Genomic DNA, 8,835 nt, shown 5'->3' on the forward strand with positions numbered 1-8,835 from the left:
CTTATCACCCTGACTGATTTCCTGTATCTTTCTTTTACTTAGAAAATCCAGAGTAATCTTATTTTAAAGTCAACCGATTAACAACCCTAATTTGTTGTTGTTGTTGTTTTGGAGACAGGATCTTGTTATATAGCTCTGGATGGCCTGGAACTCACGCTGTAGACCAGGCTGGCCTGGAAACTTGTAATCCTTTTGCTTGAGCCCCGTGAGTTCTGGGATTGTGGGCCTGCACCACCACACATGCTTAATTCTTTCTGCAGCTCTAAGTCCACCTAGCCATGAATACAGCTGCAGGTTCCTGGGATTAGGAAGTGGATGTCCTTGGAAATCATTGTTCTCTCTTCCATAGGGTCTGTCACAATCAGACCAAACTCATTAGAGATTGACACATAAACAGGAATGGCAATTATTATTATTTATTATAAAAATGCAACTATGGGGAAGTGGAGTAGGCGGAAATGCTCATGTTGGCTGCTTGGGACCTCTCTCCCTGTAGGCAAACTGGCACAGAAAAATCCATCTTATGTACAGAATGGCTTGGTGAGTGAGCAATCAATACCACATCAAGGTAAATGACTTTAGTGACTGGTGAAATGAACTGATTGATAAAAGCTGATGACTAAGTTGAGCTGATGTGCTTTACAGAGATGCAACTTCTATTTAGACTCTAGGATGGCATGTGCTGGTGTCTATAGTACTGGTACATTGGAATTTTTGAACAACTGGAGCAGTTTTATTGAACTTGAATTTTGTTGTGGCTGATAATTTATCAAGCAATCCATTTTTTGTTCTTGTTGTTTTGTAGACAACTCTGAGTCAGGGTGAGCACTTTTCTCTCGCCTCTCTTGGCCCATCAGGCTTTGGGTTTCCCTGGGGTGTAAAGGGAGTTTTGGATTCAGTGTACTTTAATGCTCTATGGTCTGGTAGGGAGGGAAGCAGGAGCTGCCCGAGGGGAAGGTAACCTCTTCCAGTAGGAGATCTGGAGAAGGAATTTTCTTTTTAATCTGAATGCTGTAATGGGAAGTATAACTAAGGCCTGTGAATGAGAAACAGACTGCCCATGGCAAAGCACTAGATGCTGAGTGAGCAAACCCCAAGCGTGTGGTGAAGGACATCGGTACTCACAATTAATATGGAACTTACAGCTGGTCAAATGGGAATTTCTGCAGTGATCACAGTTGAACTAAGACCAGAAATTTCCCCCATAGATTATACATAAGTGCCTCAGGGCTCCTGGGAAGGTCCAGGGAGAGGCAACATTCTCTAATACACCATAGATTTTGTTTCCTGACACTATCAAGTAGGATACCAAATTAACTTGATTTAGAAGAAATTGTTGAAAAAAATGAGACTTAAAAAAAATTTGTACCGTATCTACCCAATAAATTCATACCAGCCCCTGAGAACTTTTATCTATGTGTTTCAGCCTTTCCTTACCAAATGGTCTACATGGAAATGACTTGGGAGGTTGTCTAAACTAGGCAGAAGGTTGCTCATAAACATGAGTGAAAGGTCAAGCATGAGCGCAACGGTCAGCACCAGGAGGGACATGTGGAGAATGCAAGACGTCAATGACCTGAGACGCAAAGGTAGGAAAACAGGGACAATGTGGGGCCACTGTGGCTCTCAGGGTCACTGAAGTCAAGAGTGAGAAAAGAGAATGAAAATTCAACTGAGAACACATCAAAGATGCTTTCAGTGCTAGACTGAAATGCTGAACTTTGGCCCTATTGACTGTTCTTGGGCACAAACAATCTTAGCTTAATGTCTTCCTGTTTTGAAAGACTGCATTCAAAGCACACCCACCAGCCATGTGAGCAATTACAGACACTCATGAAATAACCAAAACTTACAAAGTACAGTGTTAGATACCAGGTGGAGAGGGGAGGTGCAGGGGAATGAGGATGGGAGAGAGGAAGCTCCTATCATCACGATCCGGTGAGTGAGACAGAGCATAAACATTAAAAATATATTTTATTTATTATGTGTATGAGTGTATTGCCGGCACATGTGTAAGTGCACCCGTGTTGTACAACGGATGGCTGTTAGCCACCATGTGGGTGCTGGGAATCGAACCTGGGTTCTCTGTAAGAAAAGACAATGCTTTTAACCACTGAGCCATCTCTCCAGCCCCACGATAATAAACATTTTAGTAGCACCTTGGACATACTAGGTAAATGGTCTACCTCCAAGCTATACCCCCAGATCATTGCTTTTTGTTTTTTGTTTGTTTTTGAGATGGCATCTACCTATGTAGCCCTGGCTAGCTTGGAACTTGCTATATAATACTTTTAGTTCTAATGGTATATTAGGCTTGCACTCATGTGGGACTATCATTTTTTGTTTATACATTTTAATTATAAAAATAGATCACACAACAAGTGCAGCTTCTGATTCTACTAGTCTAGTTCAAAACAGTTTTAGAGAAGTAGAAACTATACAATGAAGAGGGAGAGGAAGAAGGACTGAAAGATGGTTTCCTTGCTATCGTCAGATGACCATGTTCCTCATCTGTCACCTCTAGAAACAGACTGTTGAGGATCAGGGACAGCCTGAAGCTGTGGTTTCTCCGCCTTGGGTCTACTATCCTTGTTTTGACGGTCTCCACTTCTTTTCTCCTTTTTTTTTTTTTAACTCTTTCTTCTTCTTTAACCCTAAAATCTTTTTAGGATTAGATAAAAGCTCCCAAATATTTTCGACATTTTTGGCATTTGGAACCGAGTAGGTTGCTAAGAGGCCCAAAGACATTGTGAGTTTTAGCCAAGAAACTGGCTACTTTTCTTTGGGGTCTTTTTACCCTAACTGCCTAGTCAATTCCTACCTCCTATTCCTGTCACACCATCCTCTGAAGAGATTACCCAAATTGCCGATGGGAAATTGGGATGCAAACCACTCTGGCTTTTTCCATGCTGAACAAGGATGCAGGGTGAGGCAATTGGATTACCCCTTCAGTGGGTCTATCTAAAAGACTCCCAAATTGCAAAATTGGGAAAGAAAGTCTTTGAACCATGAATAGGAGATGTGAAGGAGAAGTAAAGGCAAGAGTAGTTAGCATTACAAGTTCTAGATGGAACTAGAAAAAAGTCAGAACAGGGCAATTTTCAAATGTTCATATGAAAGTCCATTGGAGTTTCTGACAAGGGCTTCCAAAAGCATCCCTCTATTGGGTTCCTCCTCATTTTTCTTTTGTCTTCCAAGGCTGGACTCTAGAGTGATGGATTTAGGATTTGCTTTCAGGTATTTTGATAGCTGTTGGAGTGGTTAGAATCAATGTCAGCTCCCTCTCAAAGGTTTCTAGATAGGAGGAGAAAACAAAGTTATTCATCATTTTAGAACAATAGCTGGTTGTCTCCCTTAGCTACAGGTGGGCACTACAGTATTGGAGACCAAGATTTGAAGTCTTACATCTGAGCAGTACTTTCTGGTTAGGAACAAAAGCATCAATGAGAAATAATTGTCTAAATAACTTTTTACATAGACTTAAGCCTAATGTCTGGGAAGTATAATCCCTTGAACACTTAAAGAAGTATACTGATGACTTTATCTTTGGTTATACTTTCCCTTTGGGTGTTTAAGACCATACAGTTGGCCCAAATAAATCAATTTATTTTTATACTTAAGGTCATTTGAGGATCTGTTCTTCAGGGGTCACGTGGGCTTTGGAGGAGCTCCTGGTTCCTTTCTTTTACCAGTTCCTTCTATGTGAAGATAAGTCAAAGGTCCTGCTGTCTGGCTTCACTTGGAAGCACGAATGAGATGTTTCTTCTGAGTTGACGCTCTTCTTTGCAGACTGGACACTGGTTCAAGTCCATCTGGTGGGGTCTCCATGGCCTCCCTGAACAAGAGGACAGGTGACGCACCACGGTTATAGGACATTTTGAATGATATTCCATAGTCCCCTAGAACTTAGTTGACCTTGGAGAGCAAGGGGCAAAAAGTGTCCTTTAAGTCCCTCTGACCACATTAGTATAGGCCTCAAACTATAGCTATTAAACATCCAATAAGGTTAGTTCCACCAGTCTGGTACTTGCAATTATCACATGCTATGTAGATAAGGCTTAGGTAAAAAACCAAATATTCTCAGATAAACTTTGACTAGATATGTATTTTGTTCCTTAAACTAGTTGACTAAACTATGACCATAGACATTTTAAGATTATGTGTATATTATTTTTGTCTCATCCTTTATATATCATAACAAACCTAAACAGACCTTCATCACTTGCTTAGGCTTTCTCATTTTTTCTATTTTAGAAAATATTTCCCTTCCCATATCCTTTTAACATCTTTTACATTCTCATTTTCTTTTTAAAAAAAATAATTATGAGACATAATAGCATTAACAAATAAATTTTCCATCTGTTGTGAGACTTCTTTTCCTGGGGATGCTAAGCAATGCTTATTCCCTTTCAAGGTTTTAGTGTCGACCCAATGCTGTCTCTACTTCTTAAAGAACTCCTTTCAGGGTACACTGTCTCTGAACATGGCCCCTTTGAGCTCTAAGTCCTTATCATCAGCTGAAGCATGTAGAGAAATAACAGGACTAGCTGGATGTGGTGGCGTGTGCCTACAGTCCCCAATATTAAGGGAGACTGTGTGGGTCTGGGAGTTCACAGCCAGTCTGGACCTCTAAGTGAAGCCCTCTCTCAAAACAAAACAAACAAAAACAACCCCTCCAAATAGTAAGACCCTTCTTCCTTCCAGGTGAGGGAGAATAAGAACCCAGAAGCCAGGCTCTGGCACTGCTAACAGGAAGAAAATAAGACTATTTATTAAAATTCAAGGAAAGACTCTCTAAGGATAAGGAGGCTCTCGGCACATTACTATTACTTGGGCTTTTAGCCAAAGATGGATTGTATCATGATAATGGATTTGAATAAATACATGTGTGCATATGTTTGCTTTATTACAGTACAATGTACTAACCGTTCACTATTTTAAAACTTTCTTCTTTCACTGAATGGCACTGGGTGCATTTACAATTTGACCAACTGCCACTACCCTTTCCCACATTTGTAACATCCTAAACAGAAATTTTGCGCCCATTAAACAATAAATAACTCCCCATTCACCACTCCCATTGCTCCTGGTGACCTTTCTTCTTTCTGTCTCCATACATTTGTCTGTTATGGGTTTCGCGTGTAAGTGGAAACACACACCTTTGTAGGCATTGGCTGCTTAAGACAGGCCAGTAGCAGGAGAAGCAGTAGACAAGCCTAACACAGCTTCCCTCTCTGGCTCTTTCCCTCCTGGCACATGTCTTAGTGTGTACCCCCAAACAGCATTAGCCTCTTCCTTCCCCAACTTCTGTGTGGGGACGACACCATTGGGGTCCTGCTGGTAGCTTATTACGGACTTCATTTCATCTCATTTCCTTCCTCTTTTGTATAGACTGATTTCCCCTTTGCTGACTCTGTCGGCTGAGTTCAAAAGCAGGGTCAAAGCTCTGCTCACAGCACAAATGGCTTCTTGTGATGCCTGGCTGGGTTTTGCAGGACAGCTGCCAGGCTTTTAGTCTCTTGTGAGGATGAGGATGTTCTGGCCACAAGGGAGCTTTGTGTGTGTTCAACCGATGCTGGCTGCCTGAAGTGGTAAACTGTCCCTGACATTCATGGCTTGCAAGCCACAGGTCTTGGTCTTAGAGGGCACCGTGACCTTGCAGTGGACCTTCCCCATGAGAAGGAATCAACAAACCAGCCCCTGCTTTACATGGGTGGTACTCAGTTTGGAGTTATCAGTGATTTTCAGTGACTTTCTGAGAACTGGTCAATCACTTAGGCAGCCTCAGAAAGCCCATCCCTCTGTATTTAGTGCTTGGGAAATTTTACTTCCACACCCCAGAAAGAACTCAAAAGAGTACTCAATGAGTACTTCTAGCTTGAAAAATTTGTTCTTGAACTTTCCTTCTTAGTATTAGGTATTTGCTTTCTAAATATGAACTTCCTTTGTGACCAGATAGAAAATATGTATAGTCGTGTGTGTGTGTGTGTGTGTGTGTGTGTGTGTGTGTGTGTAGATACATGTAAAGAACAAAAGGCAACCTTGTGGATTGTTCCTTACATGGCATCCACCTTGTTTGTGAAGACAGGGGCTCACTAGCCTGGAATTTGCTAAGTAGGCTGGGATAGCTAGCCAGTGAGCCCCAGGGGTCCGCCTATCTCTGCCTGTCACTGCTGGGATTACAGGTGTGCCTGGATTTTTTAAAAAAACATAAGTTCTGAGAAGTGAACTCAAGTCTTCATGCTTACAAAGCAAGCATTTTACCAAATGAGCTCTCTCCAGAGCTGAAATACACATATTCAAATTTAGTAGGGTGCTCACACAGCAGGGCACAGGCTAGCCTTATGGCAATTTTGGTAAAAGTGGTTTAAAAAGGATTGATCAAACACCCACCATCTTGATCCAAAATTTCCTAGTTACCCTATGAGACTACTCTTTTTTACTTCTTTGTCTTTTCTTTTCTTGTTTTCAGGATTCTGGCTTCAATCTAGGGCCTTGTGCATTCTAGCACTCTGCACTGACCTGTATCCCTAGCCTAAGAAGGTTTCTCTTAATTAGGACTTTATCTAGTCTGCCATCTTGTTTTTCGGTGCTCAGGACTGAACTCAGGGACTTGAGCATGAGCTCCAACACTCATCTATACCCCCAGCTCCCCAAACATTTGTTTTTACTTTTTGATTACTATAGTTGCTGTGACAAAATACTTGACAGAAATAACTCAAGGGAGGAAAGGTTTATTTGGCTCACAGTCTTAGAGGGGTTTCAATGGGTAGAAGACAGGGTGGCAGGCATATTACATCTGTGGGGGTGGCAGGAGGTAAAGGCTTGTTCATGTGGCAGGGGACCAGGAAGCAGAAAGCTATAGAAAAGGACTGGCCTATAAATTCTACCAGCCAGGTCCTACCTCCAAAAGGTTGCACAGCCTCCCCAAATACCACCAGTCACTGGGAAACAAGCTTTCAGAACATGAGCCTCTGGGCGATATTCCAGATTCGAACCTCAACACTAATTTACTTCACATGATATTTGCTGTTGTTTTATGATTCTTTTTCTTGACTTTTCCATGACTTCTCTTTCTTTATAGATATTCTTGGAACAGGTTCTTGCAAGGTCCCCTTTTCATTCTTTTTATGCTTTTGTGAACATAAGCTTTGGTGTCAGGCACATCTGTCTTAAAAATCTGACTGTGCTACGTACTAGCTGTGTGACCTTGGACAGGTTGCTGAACAACTTTGCAAGCCAGGGACTCCTCATGTTTGAAATGAGAACAAGGATTCGTTATTGTTAGACATGTTTATTAGACTGCTTAAAATAATTAGGCAAGGTACCAGGCACAGTAGATGAGCAATAAATATTAGCACTAGCCCACACATTTTGCTTGTTGATTTTTTGAGAAATAGTCTTGCTACGTAGCCCAGGCTGGCATTAAAGTTGCACTCCTCCTATCTCCACACTTGAATCCTCTTTCTGACTTTTTAATGTAAGGTTTTCCAAGTTGGTATTCAGTTCACCTAAATTCCTGAATGGGAACCCCACGTAAGCAGAATTCTTCCAGTTGTAAGCCAGTATAGATTCCAAACAAACTGGTCTCAAAGGAAGGGGAAGGAAGCTAGTATTCATCCGACTTTGTCATATTCGTTTCTACCTTCCTCCGAAGAAGCAACGACTAGTAAATTTAACCACTCCAAACCAGAATGTGCCAGGCACTGGGGCCGTTTCAGAGATGCCAGGCATGTTATTAAATCCAAAATACCACTGCATTTGCTCTATTTGACCAAGGACAGAGCCAAGGGACCAGAGAAAGTGACAGAGTTCGGTTGTATGGAGAAGAGACACTTCTCAGAGAGCCAGGACCAACTTCTCTTATAACTGCAGGAGATGCTAGGGATGCCAGGGCTGTGTACTTGATTAACCTGTCTGTATCTTTTCCCTAGAGAGAAGTCATGGCCCTTGGAGAGCGCGCTGCGCCCCCTAGGGGCCCGAGGGCTTTAGCTTGCTTAGCCTGGCATGGGTTTGGGTTTCTGTTTGTGAAAACTCTTTATTCCTTGGCAGCTTCTTGCAGCACCATCAAAATCTCGGAGCTGTTCAGCGGCACACCTAGCTGCCCTAGGGGAAGGTGGAGATTAGGATGGACCTAATGGTCAGTGAGCCGCAGTCCGCGCGAGTGAGTCGTGGTCCCCGCTGGACCCACAGGGTCCGGTGCAGACGCATCCAAGTGGCTCTATTTTTCAAGCAATTACAGTGTGCAGTTGCAGTGGGGAGCTCATTTGTGCGAAGTCTGCGTTTCCGGCTTATTTCATCCGGGGGTGGGGTGGTGGGGTCCTAGTCCTCGGGGAGTGAGCCAGAACACGGCGGGGAGCGCGCGGGTGCAGTGCGCTTGCTCCGTGGCGCGTCCCCGTGTCTCCGCGTCCCCGCGTCCCCGCGTGCAGCCGGCTGGGCCCCGGGCTTCGCTTCTCATTTCGTGGCAGGCAGCCGCCAGTAGAGAGAGGCGAGGATGACCGGCGTGGCGGCGGCGTCCCGGCAACGCTTCCCAGTCCTCGCTGCGTGTCCGAGCCACGCGGTGATCACGGAGGGCTGCCTGGAATTGCGGGTGAGAGGAGCGGGTGAGAGGAGCGTGCAGGCCGTGGCAAGGTGACGTCGCCAGACGGGTGGTCCTCAGGGTGGGTCCCGGCTGTGCTGTGATTACTAGGGAAGCTGAAGGTTGCAGCTCCTCCGGGGAGAGGACTTGGTTTTCCAAAGGGCGTGCTTCCTTGGGACTGGAAGCTCCAGGGGAGGGATGCTGTAGACGAGGCTGGGCGACACTTGGGGACTGGAGCCAGCGCCTAAGGTGGTCCC

General features: G+C 44.0%; 1 protein-coding gene across 5 annotated transcripts in view; it reads left to right on the top strand.

Annotated features, from left to right (window-relative positions):
• The first annotated feature begins 1,571 nt into the window (after positions 1–1,571).
• Positions 1,572–8,835, top strand: part of Rubcnl (rubicon like autophagy enhancer) — a 45,996-nt gene continuing 38,732 nt past the window's right edge. Inside the window, exon 1 of one of the 5 annotated variants that reach the window (XM_017795926.2) lies at positions 1,572–1,589. The gene's annotated coding sequence lies outside the window, so the exon portion shown is untranslated. Of the gene's footprint in view, positions 1,590–8,327; positions 8,661–8,835 lie in introns of those variants that run through there. The other 4 variants (XM_029559270.1, XM_017795925.2, XM_029559271.1 and 1 more) reach the window with 4 other exon arrangements.

The sequence above is a fragment of the Nannospalax galili genome, unplaced genomic scaffold (genome assembly GCF_000622305.1).
Source record: "Nannospalax galili isolate Female #2095 unplaced genomic scaffold, S.galili_v1.0 scaffold388, whole genome shotgun sequence".
Lineage (NCBI taxonomy): Eukaryota > Metazoa > Chordata > Mammalia > Rodentia > Spalacidae > Nannospalax > Nannospalax galili.